The sequence below is a fragment of the Xenopus laevis genome, chromosome 7S (genome assembly GCF_017654675.1).
Source record: "Xenopus laevis strain J_2021 chromosome 7S, Xenopus_laevis_v10.1, whole genome shotgun sequence".
Lineage (NCBI taxonomy): Eukaryota > Metazoa > Chordata > Amphibia > Anura > Pipidae > Xenopus > Xenopus laevis.
The window spans coordinates 86,187,783-86,203,904 of record NC_054384.1 but is presented as its reverse complement, the minus strand read 5'-3'; the positions used below and the strand labels follow the sequence as shown (position 1 = coordinate 86,203,904).

The following is a 16,122-nucleotide window of genomic DNA, read 5'->3' as shown; positions in this document are numbered from 1 at the left end:
ATGAGCTCAGAACTAAAGAAAACTGCCTTGCCTCATCGCTGCCAACCATGACATTAGGGATTAGAAGACCAGAAAGGGAGCGTTCTTAAGTGTTGGTGATCATTGTTACCCTCAAGTCACTTGAGTCACTCTCAAAATTATACGAATAACGACCACTGGCCCAAGGGATAAATATTTTTTTTAAACAGATATTCCTGATTTGACAGGTTTAAATGGAAGCATGGTATTCTCTTGTTCATAGGGACCTGTGCTCCACCCCCTTAGGTCCAGTTTCATGCAGTCCTTCCCTCACCTTTTTCATTATAAATTAATGGACTCTGGAACTTAAAGGAGAAAGAAAGTCGTATCCTACTTGGGGGTGCCAAATGTTAGGCACCTCCAAGTGATTGTGTTTACTTACCTGAATCCTCGAGCCGGTGCTCCTATCAGCAGAAAACTGCACCTGCCTGGGGTTATTCCAGTGAGTACCATGGAGCGATCCTCTTCCGGCTTTCTCTTTCTTCAAAATTCCCGGGGCTAATGCGCATGCGCAGCTACAAGAAGATAGGAAGAAAAGCATAGCTTTGTGGTGCTCGCTGGAATAACCCAGGGTCGGTGCAGTTTTCTGCTGATAGGAGCACTGGCCCAGGGTGTCAGGTAAGTAAGTACATTAACTTGGGGTTTCTAACGTTTGGCACCCCCAAGTGGGATATGACTTTTCTTCTCCTTTAAAGTCCCTCTGCTATCCATTGTGGGTGGTCGAAGATTAAAGTATCATAATCTATTACTTCAAAATAGAGAGGTTGCATTACACTGTGAATGCAGCCTGGACCCTATCATGGTTCCTTTCAATTCGCCTGTCTGTGTGACAACTATGACAACTATATTTATTTTGGCAGTTCGGATAGTGTTTATGCACCTGTTATATGTAAACTGAATGAGCTTATGTTAAAAAGCGGTGGTGGTGGTGGTGGGGGGGGGGGGTATATTGGATGTAATGAAATAAAGGGCTGCAATGAAAAGCATGCTTTAAACTCAAATTTTAGTTTTCATATGCTGAGATGTATGTATACAATGTTCCCTCTAATCCGTGCGCTCATGTCCAAATACACAAATTTTGAAGCCTAAAAGAGTCATGAGACTGGTGCATGATACCAGTGCCTCAAAATTTCTGGAGCAGATCTGGGCCTGGGGTAGTGGAATTTAAAATTTGTTCATTTCTGGAAAAATTATACTTCACAGGTTGGTAGTTCAATGACTCAATCGAGAGTTGTTCCTAAAACATTTTGTAAGATGATCCAATAAAAGGTAGGTTGCAGTGAATTTTACAGTTTAATTTTGAAGTTTACAACACTGTGAATATCTGGTTGGGTTCTAAATTACTCTATGCAAAATGTGTCTAGTCTCCTGTATCTGGTGCATATAGTAACTCATGCCTATAGACCTGCTATCTCTGAGGGGTTATTTATCAAAGTCTGAATGCCAAAAACCATACCTCACAACATTTAGGAAACAGAAAGAGGGCCTAAAAGATTTGGCATAATTTGTCAGGTTATGAAAGTTTGAACACATTTCTGTGGTTTTTATATGTTATTACGGTTTTGCAATTAAAGGTGAATTGCCCTTTAAGCTGTGAATCTTCGTTCTTATCTTATAAAACTGTTACAAAAGTATGCTAAGTATCTATTCTGAGCTGTCTGCCAAAACCCAATTAAATTAGAAACTTTGTGTCTGTTTCTGGCTGTTCAGTGCAGCAGATCAAAGAGAAACTCGGGACTTATCAGTATAAATCCGTGACAGCGGGTTGAGCTGTCAAAAGCGAGACTGTCCCACTCAAAACAGGACAGTTGGGAGTTAGGCCAAAAACTCGAAAATTTTTACTATAAAATGTGAATTTTTAGTCGAAAAAAACCTCAAATTTGTTGGGATCCATTAAACCCCGAGGCTGCAAAAAGTCAGAATCCAGAAATCCAACATCTCAGACCTGGGAGAGGTCCCTATCCTATTTGGAAGTTTCTGTGGTCTGCGCTGGAATTAGCCCGAAAATCCGACCTTTTTTTTGGGCAAAAATTTGTGATTTTCCGGATAAAGCCTGAAAAAATCAATCAATTCAGGAAAAACTCTGAAAAAATGTATGATACATATTTTCACTCGATTTTTTCGTCTTTGTCCCCAATCCAATTAAATTGTGCTTTTTTGTTAAATAAGGTCCAATTTGGGTTCTAATTTGGTCTGACTTTTTTTATTTAAATAGTCAGAAAAATTTGGATTTTGATAAATAAGACGCCGAGTGTTTGTTTGTATTAATCATATTGCTGAGCAGCTGAAACATTCTGGAAATCTTTCTTTCACCGTAGATTTATAGCTTGTCTACTTGCTACTTCAAGAGGCACTCACCTTGCATTCATTTTTAATTAGTTCTGGTAAGGCAGGCATGAATATTTCTTCCTGGTAATGTTTCGAATACAGAATATATTAAAATGAGTCAGGGATTTCATTACTTCTTTTTATCCAATTAGCTAAAAAGGGATCTCTATGTACTTATATATGCCTTTTTAAAATACATTATTATTTCTGTAACGTGAATGTGATTTTATTTTTTTGTTTTCTTTGCGAAATTCTGTTTAGTGTAGCTGTTGACCACGGTGTTTAAGCTAAATATATATACACCTCAATAACATAAAAGAAGAGTGGTAAATACTAAAGCAATACAATTGATGGTGACAGCATGAGCCATACTGTTTTTTTTTTTCTTCTTCCAGTCAATTGCCGTAGTGCAGGATGGGGTATCATTTTAATCAGCTTTTATGCACAGAAATGCTGCAATCAGATTGCTATTTCTCTGCTGGTAAAAAAGAGATTAAGCAGAAAACCATCTGGTAGTATTTTTTAATGGGGAACAAAATAATCCTATGTCTTTGTGCTTCATTTATTTAATTGTTTGTGACTCTTCTGTCTTATACTATTGCCAGAATAATTAGCACATTGATTCCAGTGATCCATCTCTCTTTATACATTGAAAGGAAAAAAAAGTTTGTTAGGATGCCAGCAATGAGCAGGCAATTGGCAAATTGCATTTAATGGTCAGTGAAATAAAATGGGAACATTTATAAAAAAAAAAAATCAGTTTTTTTAAATCTAAAAAGTCTGAACCAAGCTAGAATCCACGATTTGCCCTTATTTATCAATAAATAAAACTAGAAAAAAATTGGATCGGGAAAACCTGCAACTTTTTCAGATTGACACGCGAAGAACCCAAATTTTTTTGGCCAAAAACCCTGAAAATGTCAGGTTTTCACAGATAAAACAGCATCAAACCCTGAAAACTCGTGAGGGTTAAAACATCTTCAAATGGTTAAGGGGACATCTGTCACTGTCTTTTACTTTAATTCAGCAGGTTTTAGATGGAGTATTTTCGGATTCAGACATGGAACAGCTTTGGGACATAATAAATTGCGAAAAAAATCTTGTCTTTTTTTTGACACAACTTTTTCAGGTTTTTGGCATCAAAATGGACGCTGCTAAAAATTCGCGCCATAATAACCCCCTTTAAGAAAATTGTAGACAACAATTAGAGCCTCCCAATCTGCAAGACACAGAATTATAAATACTTTTATTTATGATTTCCTCCAATAGCTTAGGCTATTACATAAAAGCTTTCCATTTTATTCAACATTATACTGTATTTCAGCATCATGAACAATTATAAAGATGATTCTTACCGAGAAGTTATTTACATATTTTCTCACCCCAATGATAAACTAGTTTTATATACATTATTGTATATAAATTATGTGCATACGGTATGTATTATACATTTGGGGGCAGAGTTATTATGTGGTGTAAAAAAACGGCATCATTTTTTTTACACTCCTTTTCTTTGAGCAACCTACTTACAAAGGTTTGAAGCAGTGTAAAATTTCTCTAAGAACACTGCAAATCTTGCCCATTTATTCCACTTCCTGCTGCCTCCTTTCCCAGGCTGTGCAAAAAGAGAGCATCAATGTAAAAATACATTCCATCGGTCTCTCACTTCACTGTATGTCAATTCTCCTTAATTCTAGCAGTAAAGATATGCAAATTATGTATTTTTTGGAAAATATAGTTATTTAGACATGAAGAATGGCTCCAACTATGTATTTTTGTGCTAATGTTCTTTCAGTTGGTTCTTTTCCTCTGATGATTCCTATGGTAACCTCTATGTGAGCTCCTGTGATGATTCATGTAATGACTTATATTTCTGCTTCTTGCATCTTTCAGCATGGGTCTTAAAGGAGAACTTTCATAAATCTAAAATGCATGCATATTGTAGTAGCTGTAGAAGCTAATACATCTTATCTAAAAGGTTTTCTCAATTATAGTGGCGTAACCACAGTGCACCAGGCCCCCAGCAAAAATCTTTGGAGGATAAGTAAGATAGAAGTAACCGCTGGGTCAGCTTCCTTTTAATGTTCTCCTTTTATTTTCCTAATGAATATGCTATCGGTTATTAAACATTTTGGTGGATTTTTAATCACAATAACAACTTATCTTTCAGCTGTATTTGTCAGGATGTGTAGAGAGGCATTTCACTCACAGGAAAAGGTTTAGTCAGGGTTTTATGGTGTGGGTTTCAGATAACCCAAACCAAGGATTCTGCCTCAGAATCATTAACATTAAAGGAAACAAGAGTGACAGCAGAAGGATGGAGGCCATAATTACAATAAAAAGGATAGAGAATTGTTAAGAATTGTTAAAATTCATCCGAAGAAAGAAGCAGAACCAAGTAGTTCTGTTTTTGGGATACAGTATATAGTAGAATTAATTCAAAGGCAACTGTACATTAAGGGGATTATTTATTAAAGTCCGAATACTAAAAACTTGAAAAAAAAAATGTATTATACCCAGAGGTTGCAAGTCTAAATCCAAAAATACTCCATCTTCAACGTGTCGAGGTCCTGTAGAAGTCAATGGCAGAGGTCCTATTTGCAATTTGAAGATATTATTGTCTGAGCTGGTTTTTGTGCAATAATCTGAATATTTTGGGCTTTTCCACCAATTTCAAGAAAAATTCTGATTTGTCGGACGCCAAATCCAAAAAATTCTGATTTTCTGCACAACAATTGGAATAATTCACATTTTTCTTGTGACAATCTGAAAAAGCTGTGGTTTTTCAGATTTTTTGTGTTCTTTTTTAATGATAAATAAGGGTAAATTGTGGATTATAGTTTGGTCAGACTTTTTTTTTATTTAAAACAGTTTTTCTTGAAAAAGTTTCACCACTCATCCAAGTGGTTTCTTTAGTGCAGCTGAAGTGGTAGGGAATTTATATAGAAATAAGCACAGGGATAAAGGCCTTGAATTTATTTTGTTTTGTTTATTCTGAGTGGTGCCCATTTCAACTAAATTGCCAAATAGTACAATTTCATAGGAACCAATCAAACCTTTGCTTTTGCTTTCTAACTTGTAGGAGGCTGTTTGAAGCTAATTGCTGATTGACTGCTACTTGCAACTGCTTTTGGGCAATTTCACATGCATGTTAGTAAATGAGCACTTATATGTTCAGTTTTTTTCTGTAGAGTGCTGGAACGATTGCCCCCATCGCTACACTGCAATTTGTTTATATAAACTAGTAGTAGTTTTTCTGAAGCACATCAGATTTACCAAAGCAGCGCAACAGTACATATTGTCATATATATTGTCAATCCTTTAAAAGACTTTTATTTTTTGGTGTTACTTGGTGTAAGATAGGTGTACAAAAGTAAAATCATTACCGTTTGCTGAGAACTGCCTTATGTTGGCCTTTTGCAGTGTGGGCTGGAGCAGTAAACATACATGCATCTATTTAATTACATGTAACAACTTTTGATTCAATTTAAATGCAAAGAACAACTTCTTTCAGAAATTTAATTGTTTAAAGAAAAGTTGTGAAAATAAATGAATGGATGCAAGTGACTCCGGGTTTGAGGCAGGGGCCAGACAGACTTGAGTAAAAATCTTTGACTGAAGCCAAATAGGAAAGTGGCTGCTGTAACACTTGCTTACTTAGTAATTACTGGAAGACAACTGAGCTACCAGCTGGCCTTAGAAATAGGCTTGACAAGATATATGTCACCCAACAGCATGTGTATATCATGTTGTAGTGAAGTTGCTCAATAGTGCAAGCTATAACACTATATTTATTCTGCGGAATGCTTTACCATACCTAAGTAAAGAGCTCTCTGTTTGTTTAGGATAGCAGCTGCCATATTGGCTTGATGTGACATCACTTCCTGCCTGAGTCTCTCCCTGCTCACTCATAGCTCTGGGATCAGATTACAGCAGGGAGGGGGGAAAGGAAGGGGGAGAGGAGCAAACTGAGCATGCTCAATCCCTGTCCTGGAGGTTTAAGCTGAAAACAGGAAGTCTGATACAGAAGCCCATGTGTACACAATAGAAGGAAAGAAATGTGATGTTTCTTTTGACAGAGGACTTATATATTTATATAGACCTTTCTGATAAAGCTTACTTCATTTTAACCTTTCCTTCTCCTTTAATGTTGATTTCCCTCCAGAGCAAACTGTATTAGATAGAGCCATATGGGGCATCGTCATAACCAGTCTGAATAAATAGTTAATTGAAAATATTTTTTACTTCAAAGCTCATTTTAGTTAGTTACAGAACAGCTGCATCAGGGTATAAGACATTTGTGACATTTTTACCTGCAAGATGCTGAAACTTATATGGTTTCCAGACCTGTAACCATGAACTAGATTTATAAGAATCCAACAATTCTTTTTTTTTAGTACAGGCCTTGTTCACTGTGAAACATATTAAATATTACTGGACTGTGCTGACACAAGCAATTTGTAGAACCTTGCTATGGAAAGAACTTGTTCAAAAAGTGGAGGCAAATTCACTAAAGGGCGAATTTTTGCCTGCGAAGACTCCACCGCACTTTGCGCCACTTTGGCAGGCACAAATTCGCCCCCACTACGTTAATTCACTAAAATGTGAAGTAGCATCTCTGCAGCCGAACACTGGCAAGTTTCAATAGCGTAAATTCGTCAGTGTGAGCATTTCATAGCGAACTTTTGCTAACCTTCGTTTCTGCCTAGTGAAACTTCAGTTGTGCTTGCGCTTAGGTCAATTTGAATAGGGGGGTATAGGTCATATATATGTCTTTGTTTGTGCAAATACTTGAAGTTGCCACTTATTATTAAAAATGTCCAAGGAAGCAAAAGAAAGACAAAAGAGAGCCTCTAATGGCCTAGACATGAGCCCACCCTAAAACAAATGTGGCATGCCCCTCAAATGGTTAAAAAAAAGTTATAACAATTTTAACGGTTACAACTTTTAAACACAATCCCAATTTAAAATATGAAAAAATGCCAGTGTTTTTTTTTTTCCATTTTTCGACATACAGGGTATGATGTCTCTGACATGAGATTGAGGAAGGTGTAGATCCATTTTATCAGTTTGTCTAAGCAGGCGAAGGAAACTCTGACATAAGAGGTAACATTCTGTAAAATTCACGGAGTAACGATCATTCACCTAAACGAAAATTCACCTGGCGATAAGGGCATGAATTTTTTCTGATAATTTTATCTTAAAAAAGTCCAAGCGAACTAGAATCCACAATTTGACCTTATTTATTAATAAAAAAGCACAATTTAATCGGATCTGGGGGAAAACTCAATAAATTTTAGTGAAAATCTGAATCGTATGTTTTTTTCAGATTTTTTCTCTCGAATTGCTAGATTTTTTGGGCTTTTTCCCAAAATGTCAGAATTTTTCAGCTTTTTGCCCTAAAAGCCCCAAATAGTCGGATTTTCAGGCTATTTCCAGACCACAGAAACTTTAATAAATCCCCAAAGATTTGAGTTTTCTTTGCCACTAAAAATTAGGATTTTATAGTTATAGTTTTTTTTGCATTCAGACTTTAATAAATAACCCCCTAAATAAACATTCTACACAGTATTTATGAATCCAACGTGGAAAAGTAATTAGATAAGAGCTAAATTCATAATTGGTGGTGGGAGAGATTTGGACTTGTAATGTAAGCTCCAAATACACTTGCCCTAACCATCTCACTCCCTGTGGGAGTATGTTTCTCAGTTAATGTAAACTTTTACCATTTCGAATCTCACTAAAGAGCAACTGGTCTTTTTGTGTATCTGTAATTATATATGATGTAGTCATGTGGGAAAAGTTTTCTTCTTCACCCTGAATTTTTTATGATCTATAAACCAAATGCAATATTAGGCAAAATTAATCTAATTAAACAAAGTTATCCAGTACTCATATTTTTGAAAATCTAACTGTCTGTCTTTATCAGCAGTAATAACATTTTGCCATTGGATATTAGTCTTTCACGTGGCTGTTGAGGATATTAAGTCCACTCTTCTAATTCTGAATTATTAATATATTTTGATGCATGAACTACATATTTTAGGATTATTTCTGTTTAGTTCGAGTCAGAACTTGGCCAGAGTCCTGTCAGAGACTTGTTTTATGTTTTTGGATGATTGTCGTGCTGCAAATAACAATTACACCTCAGCAGACTGGAGATTCTCCTTAAGAATTTCTGTTAGAGTGCAAAATGTATGCTTCTTTCAATAATGGCACATTGTCCAGGTCCTAAGACAGCTGTTAAATGGCTAAATATGTGAGTTATATGGGCAGTTTATCAACATTAATAGTCAAATTGGCCCATACTGAACTGTATAAATTTAGGGGTTGGCAGTGATTTTTAAAAATGGTGTATTGTTTCTTTGTACTGCCAATATGGTTTGATAACATGCCTCCACCCAGACCCAGCTATGTACTCATCAGCATCAGATAATGTCCACAAGGATATTGTGGTTTTAGGCTTTGTCTTTGACCTACTGTGGTAACCCTAGTTCTGTGAATAACCCCCTGTCTAGTATTTTTTTAATCATTGCTGTAAAAGGAATTTTTTTAATAACAAAAAACAAATAATTTCATGTTTATATGTTTGGCATATTGTTCAGGTTGGTATAAAAATACAAAATACTGTTTTTTTAGCTAGAAGAAGAAGCTGCAGACGAGCTGTATCTTATATTCCTTATGACTTGCTCTTTCATTTTAATCTTGGATTCATGTAACCGAAAGTCCTTGTTATTCTGTGCAACAGAGAAATGAAATAAGGGGTTGGCGTGGAGAGGGAAATGATTTCAACCCGTACAGCATCTGTTACTATAGAAACCAATTATTCAATGGCTAAATTATAGCTGTTTATAACAATATTTTTTGGAAAGGCTCCATTTTCAGAGAATAAAAATAAAATGTAAAGAGAAAAATAAAAAGGAATGTTTTTGTTTGCAGAATAAAAATTGATAAATAGTGGCAGAGTACAGGAAAATGTCAAGACAGAATTTGCAATTGTCACAACATTTATAATTTTAATAGTAATTTTTTCCATCTGAAGTAAAGCACGCGTGCACAGTGTGAGTCAGAGGAGTGGGCATAGCTACAGTTATTCTATGGCAAATCCATTATAAAAGGTGTCCATATGAATATTTACCTCTACTAAATATTGCAGTTTTTAGTGTAGGGCAGATATGCTTACAAAGCTTTGATAAAAAATCACCAATTTTTTATTTTGGTCCGTTAATGAGCAAAAGTTCTGGATCAGAATTTTGGGGCACTGTCTGACATATAAACACTGTCTTCCTACATAATGGAGGAGCACAGACCAGGCATTGGGTTTGTTGGTTAGCAATATTACATTATAGGGGTGGCAAAGTCTTCACTGCTTTATAGAGCCTATCCATCATTCACTTTAGTCCCACCCCAGTTGAGTTTACAATATAAGGAACCTATGATACACTATTGTTAATTTTATTAGATGACAGTCAACCTGCCTTTAATTAATGTTTTTGGACTGTGGAATGAAATCTATGCAAGCCCAGGGAGAATATTCAAACATAAATAATGTCCTGGCTTGCGCTAAACCCAGGCCTATAGCTGACACTATAAATCTTATGTTATTGGCATTATGCCAAATTTCACTGAACATGTATTTACATTTTAAAAAATGTCCCTAAGTACCTATTTCAAAAAAAAAAGAAAAGAAAGAATTGTGGAGTTCAGGATGCTTCAAATGGAATACATTTATACTTCCATCATTTGAATAAAATGAAATTGTTATTTGAGCATGGTTGGTCGTATATTTCACACATTTGCAGAAATTAAAATATTTGAAACTCCTGTTTTAATTGGTTTATTTGAGGATGCTGCCACTTAGCCAATTGATTTCACTAAAACGGAAAACTAGGCAGCAAAATGGCAAATGTGGTTCAGTGTTGTATAGTACATGATGGCAGAAATAAAATAAATGCGTGTTATATACTGTACAGGTATTGGATCCCTAAACCGGAAACCCGATATCCAGAAAGCTCCAAATTACTGAATGGCTGTCTCCCATAGACTCCATTTTATCCAAATAATCCAAATTTTTTAAAATAATTTCCTTTTTCTCTGTAATAATAAAACAGTAACTTGTACTTGATCCCAACTAAGATATAATTAATCCTTATCGGAAGCAAAACCAGCCTATTGGGTTTATTTAATGTTTAAATGAATTTCTAATAGACATAAGGCATGAAGAACCAAATTACGGAAAGATCCATTATCCGGAAAACCCCAGGTCCCGAGCATTCTGGATAATAGGTCCCATACCTGTACTACCGTAAATGGTGTTGTGTTAGATGTATCTTTAACTGAAAAGGATCTTGGGTTTTTTTTGGCTAACATGCTGTTTTATTCTAGGCAGTGTCATTCAGTGACTACTAAAGCAAATAAAGTGCTGTCTTGCATAAAAAAAGCATTATTTTAAAGGATGAAAACATAATTTTGCCCCGTTATAGATTAGTGTTAGGGTTGTTGCAGAGACGTGCAACTAAACTGCTAAAAGGCATAGAGGATTTAAACTATGATGGTTGACTGTTAAGGTTGTTTTCTCAGGAGAAAACGGCGAGGGGACATGTTTATTCTTTACAAATAAATTAGAAGACTAAAAGTGATTTTTTTTTCCAGAGAAAACAACCCTACCCCGTCTTAATTTTTTTCTTACTATTTACTTATTTTGGCAAATTTTGAATTTATTTTCTCCTCATAGTTATTACAGACATCAGTGAAACATTAATACATTTTTGCTTAATTGGGCCTTATTGTAAACTGCAGTCCCAAATTTGCCGGCGCCGTTTGCAGTTTCCTAAATTTCGTGTGAAATTCGCGAATTTTTTGGCGAAACGCCCCAAATTCGCCCATCACTAGTTATGCTCATTCAGTGAATACAATTTCTGTTTTACATGGTGAATATAACAGGGAATAGAAAGAGTGTCCTCTCATTCTGCAAAAATATTAGAAAAATATTAAGCCGAGTTTTTCAGCATCCAAAATGTGCTGAAAAAGTCTACCTCGGCTTATACTCGGGTCAGCGGGCGGTAGCTGAGATTGCAGTCACTTTTAATCATTCCTATACCAACAGTTCACTTGGGGAGAGACTGCAATATCCCACAGTGCCCTCTGTTGGTTATATGAAAGAATAACAATGCGCCCTCTGTTGGTTATATGAAAGAATAACAGTGAGCCCTCTGTTGGTTATATGAAAGAATAATAGTGACTGCAATATCACACAGCGCCCTCTGTTGGTTAAATAAAAGAATAACAGTGCGCCCTCTGTTGGTTATATGAAAGAATAACAGTGACTGCAATAGCACACAGCACCCTCTGTTGGTTATATGAAAGAATAACAGTGCGCCCTCTGTTGGTTATATGAAAGAATAACAGTGACTGCAATAGCACACAGCACCCTCTGTTGGTTATATGGAAGAATAACAGTGCGCCCTCTGTTGGTTATATGAAAGAATAACAGTGACTGCAATAGCACACAGCACCCTCTGTTGGTTATATGAAAGAATAACAGTGCGCTCTCTGTTGGTTATATGAAAGAATAACAGTGACTGCAATAGCACACAGCACCCTCTGTTGGTTATATGGAAGAATAACAGTGCGCCCTCTGTTGGTTATATGAAAGAATAACAGTGACTGCAATAGCACACAGCACCCTCTGTTGGTTATATGAAAGAATAACAGTGCGCCCTCTGTTGGTTATATGAAAGAATAACAGTGACTGCAATAGCACACAGCACCCTCTGTTGGTTATATGGAAGAATAACAGTGCGCCCTCTGTTGGTTATATGAAAGAATAACAGTGACTGCAATAGCACACAGCACCCTCTGTTGGTTATATGAAAGAATAACAGTGCGCTCTCTGTTGGTTATATGAAAGAATAACAGTGACTGCAATAGCACACAGCACCCTCTGTTGGTTATATGGAAGAATAACAGTGCGCCCTCTGTTGGTTATATGAAAGAATAACAGTGACTGCAATAGCACACAGCACCCTCTGTTGGTTATATGAAAGAATAACAGTGGCTGTGTGATACTGCAGTCACTGTTATTCTTTCATATAACCAACAGAGGGTGCTGTGTGCTATTGCAATATCACACAGCACCCTCTGTTGGTTATATGAAAGTATAACAGTGACTACAATATCACACAGCGCCCTCTTTTGGTTATATGAAGGATTAACAGTGATGGCAATATCACACAGCGCCCTCTGTTGGTTATACGAAAGATTAACAGTGATGGCAATATCACACAGCACCCTCTGCACATGGTAGTGGGACAGTGGGACAATGCACACAGTGATCCGTTTGGCAATTCTCTCTCACCATCAACTTTGCAAAGAAGTCCGGTTGATCGCTGGGGGGGGTCGCTTTGGCGGAATGTGCACTGCTGGGAGACAGGGCTGTAGTTGTGTCTAGGCTTATACTAGAGTCAATAAGTTTTCCCAGTTTTCGTAGGTAAAATTAGGTACCTCGGCTTATACTCGGGTCGGCTTATACTCGAGTATATACGGTACCTATCACATTAAACACAGTTTTCAGTAGAAGGGAGGGGGGTTGTGTCTAGCAATTGGATGTTCTGCAATTGTTGCTATAATGTTACAGGGAATGTATTTTGTATTAACAATTGAACTTACACAGAATGTGTTCCAATAGCTTTCAGGCAAATCTTATTTTGTTCAGTGAATAAAAAGTATGTACTTGAATTACCGGTAATTTCTCTTCATGATTTTAAGTATTACATTATGTTTTAATACTAACACTACTAATGCTAATTTTGATGATAACCCATAAGATGGCCTGCAGGAAAGTGAGATAAACAGGCATTTAAGCGGGTCTGTGTGCCTCATAAACATATTATTTTTAATAGTTTTAAATGAACATATAACACTTTTAAAAATATTTTCATAATACAGGCCACAATGAATAATATATAGTGCCTGATTTCTAGGCACAGAAGGATGATTGCTATTAAAAAATTTTTGTGTAAAGGTTACATAGCAAGTAGACCCAAAACAGAACCCTGTGGGACACTGATACATTTTCGGCCTGCCCATCAAGGTCACCGGGAGTTGAGCACTGCAAATGCGGCAATCCTAAAGCAAAACTAGCCTATTGGGTTTATTTAGGGGGTTATTTACTAATCCGACAATTTCTCAATATTTTCTTAAAACCACTTCAACCAACAGGTCCTACACCTGTTTTCCATCTGGCATGGGTGCCTTGGTTATATATTATATTTCTTAAAATTTTACTTAAATCAATACTAGGGGCCCTTTACAAGAGAAATGTGTGTATATTTTCTCACCCAATCACTTTCAGAGACAGATTTTCAGCCTATCACTAGTAGACTATGAAAATAAACAAAGTTATGTCTAGAATATTTACAAGTTCATTTGAAGGCACTGGGGTTTTGGAGAAAATACCATTAAATTGCCTGGGGCATTTCTAAGCTTAAAAACTTGGGGCACATACCAGGGTTCATGTAAAGTTCCCCAAATTTAATTAACTAAATTAAACGTATTTGTTTGTTTTGGTGTTCTGGTGGCTGCGAGTATTTACATGAACTAAATGTGTCACATTCTGAATTGCCCACTTTGTGCTTCATGAAGGAGAAAATTGGTGATATTTTAAATATAAAACTCTGGTTATGGACTTGTGCCCTCACTTAGGGGCAAATATACTAAAGGGTGAAGTGGCCGTCGGTACCGAAAATTCGCCAGGAAATACCATCAACAGGGACATCACTAATTCACTAACAGAGGTAGAGGACAATTCGCTACCGAAAGAGAGCGTCGTTAACGAAGTCTCGTGCCCTTTCGCCAGGTGCATTTTCTCTCACACGAACGATCGTTACTCTGCAAATTCACTAAAGTGCGAATTTTTCATTACATTACTCCTATCACCAGAGTTTCCTTCGCCACCTTAAACCTGGATGAAGATGAAGCTACATCCTCCTCAGCCTTATGTCAGTGACATGAAATCCTGTATGCCGAAAAGTTATAAAAATGAAAAAAAAACCTGCTGGTGTTTTTTCATATTTTAAAGTGGGATTGTGTTTAAAAGTTGTAACTATTACATATTTTTGTTTTATTTTTTTTAACCATTTGAGGGACATGCCACATTTGTTTTAGGGTGGGCTCATGTCTAGGATATTAGAGGATCTCTTTTGTCTTTATTTTGCTTTCTTGGACATTTTTAATAATAAATGGCCACTTCAAGCATTTGCACCAACATTTCTAAAAAAGAGATATATACGACCTATATGTACCCACCCTATTCAAATTAACTTTGAATATCAGCGTATGAGCTGCGAATTGATGAATGTTTGCCTAGCCTTCCAAGGCAAAAATTCACCCTTTAGTGAATTTCTCCCTTAGAGTGGTAGTTGATAGTATTACTCACATAACAGTAGACGTAGACATAAGAAAGTGAGTTGAGTTTGGGTTGATTGGGGGGGGTGTGACTGGGTATAACCTAACTGGATAAGGAAAGGGCCTATGATGTCCTGAATTTTTATGTTGGTAGTTCTTCTAGAACCAGCAGTTTTTAGAATTTGTATGCATTTTTTCCAAAGCAGGAAATAAAGGGTTACTTGGGTAGAACTTATTCTGGAAAGAATAATTTTCGCCATTTATTCGGAAAGAAAATGTTCCTATTTTTAGGAAATATTTACTATGAGCTTTAGTAGGATATTTTGCGTGGATAAACAGAAACAGTAAGGGCTCTGTTAAAGGCTATATTTTATGGGTGTAAGTCCACTTTCGTCCTATGATATGGCTTTATAGAGCTTGTAAACCAGTTTGAGTAAGCCCACTTATATTGCCAAATCAAGCATAAGTTATATCTGGGATCAGGTGGGTTTTATGTATTTTAGGATAAAAAGGTGCTTATAAAGTACTGCTGCTCTTAATATTTCCTTTCCCAAATAGCCTACAGCACATTTTAATATTTTCCATGGCATAAATGCCAACTAGAGGCTTAAACTGATTGCTTATTTACAAAATGCAAATGAGACATATAAATAAGCAAAAAAATAACCTTGTACTATGATTATCATTAAAAATAGCACATTCATTTGATGAAGCCAGATTCCTTTCTTTAAAATCTATTCAAACTCAGAATTCCAGCAGACCCTTTACCAATTACATTATTGCATTTTAAAAAGCAGAAACTATTTAGTTAAATCTTTGAATGAATCCTACAAATTTGGCAAGAACTGGTCCCCACTGGATTGAACATAAAATAATCAGTGATAGTGTATTCCTGACCTGTAAGAACCTTTTCCAACCCCCTTTAGCCGTAAAATATAATGCAACCTCTCCATACCTTGTTCAAGTATGAAGTGATGGATTCTGGAACTAGAAAATTCCTCTGCATTTTAAGGAATCAGTGCAACACCCACTATGGAAAACAGGAGTTCAAGTCTCAGAATCCAGCACTGGGACAAGGTAGTAACGTGCGGATCAACAAAAGACCCAAGCCTTCCCAACCCGAACCCGACCTGGCCGTTCTATTTACAGACCTATGCCGGACCCCCATCTCTGATGTCACGAAAGGGGACGGGGCAGACGTACGCCTGTAAATAGAGACTGCCAGAGGCGGAAGCCAGCAGAGTAAGGTAGTAAGCCAGCAGCGGTCATGGAAAGCATAAGGCAGAGATCAACCCAAACCCACCTGCTACCCAGCAATCTTTTATGGAAGTTCACACGAATCTGTGTGCAGGTGATTGAGAAGTTTCATTA

General features: G+C 36.6%; 1 protein-coding gene across 7 annotated transcripts in view; it reads left to right on the top strand.

Annotated features, from left to right (window-relative positions):
- chd5.S (chromodomain helicase DNA binding protein 5 S homeolog) overlaps positions 1 to 16,122 on the top strand; it is a 133,582-nt gene that overhangs the window by 25,684 nt on the left and 91,776 nt on the right. The window lies entirely within an intron of this gene.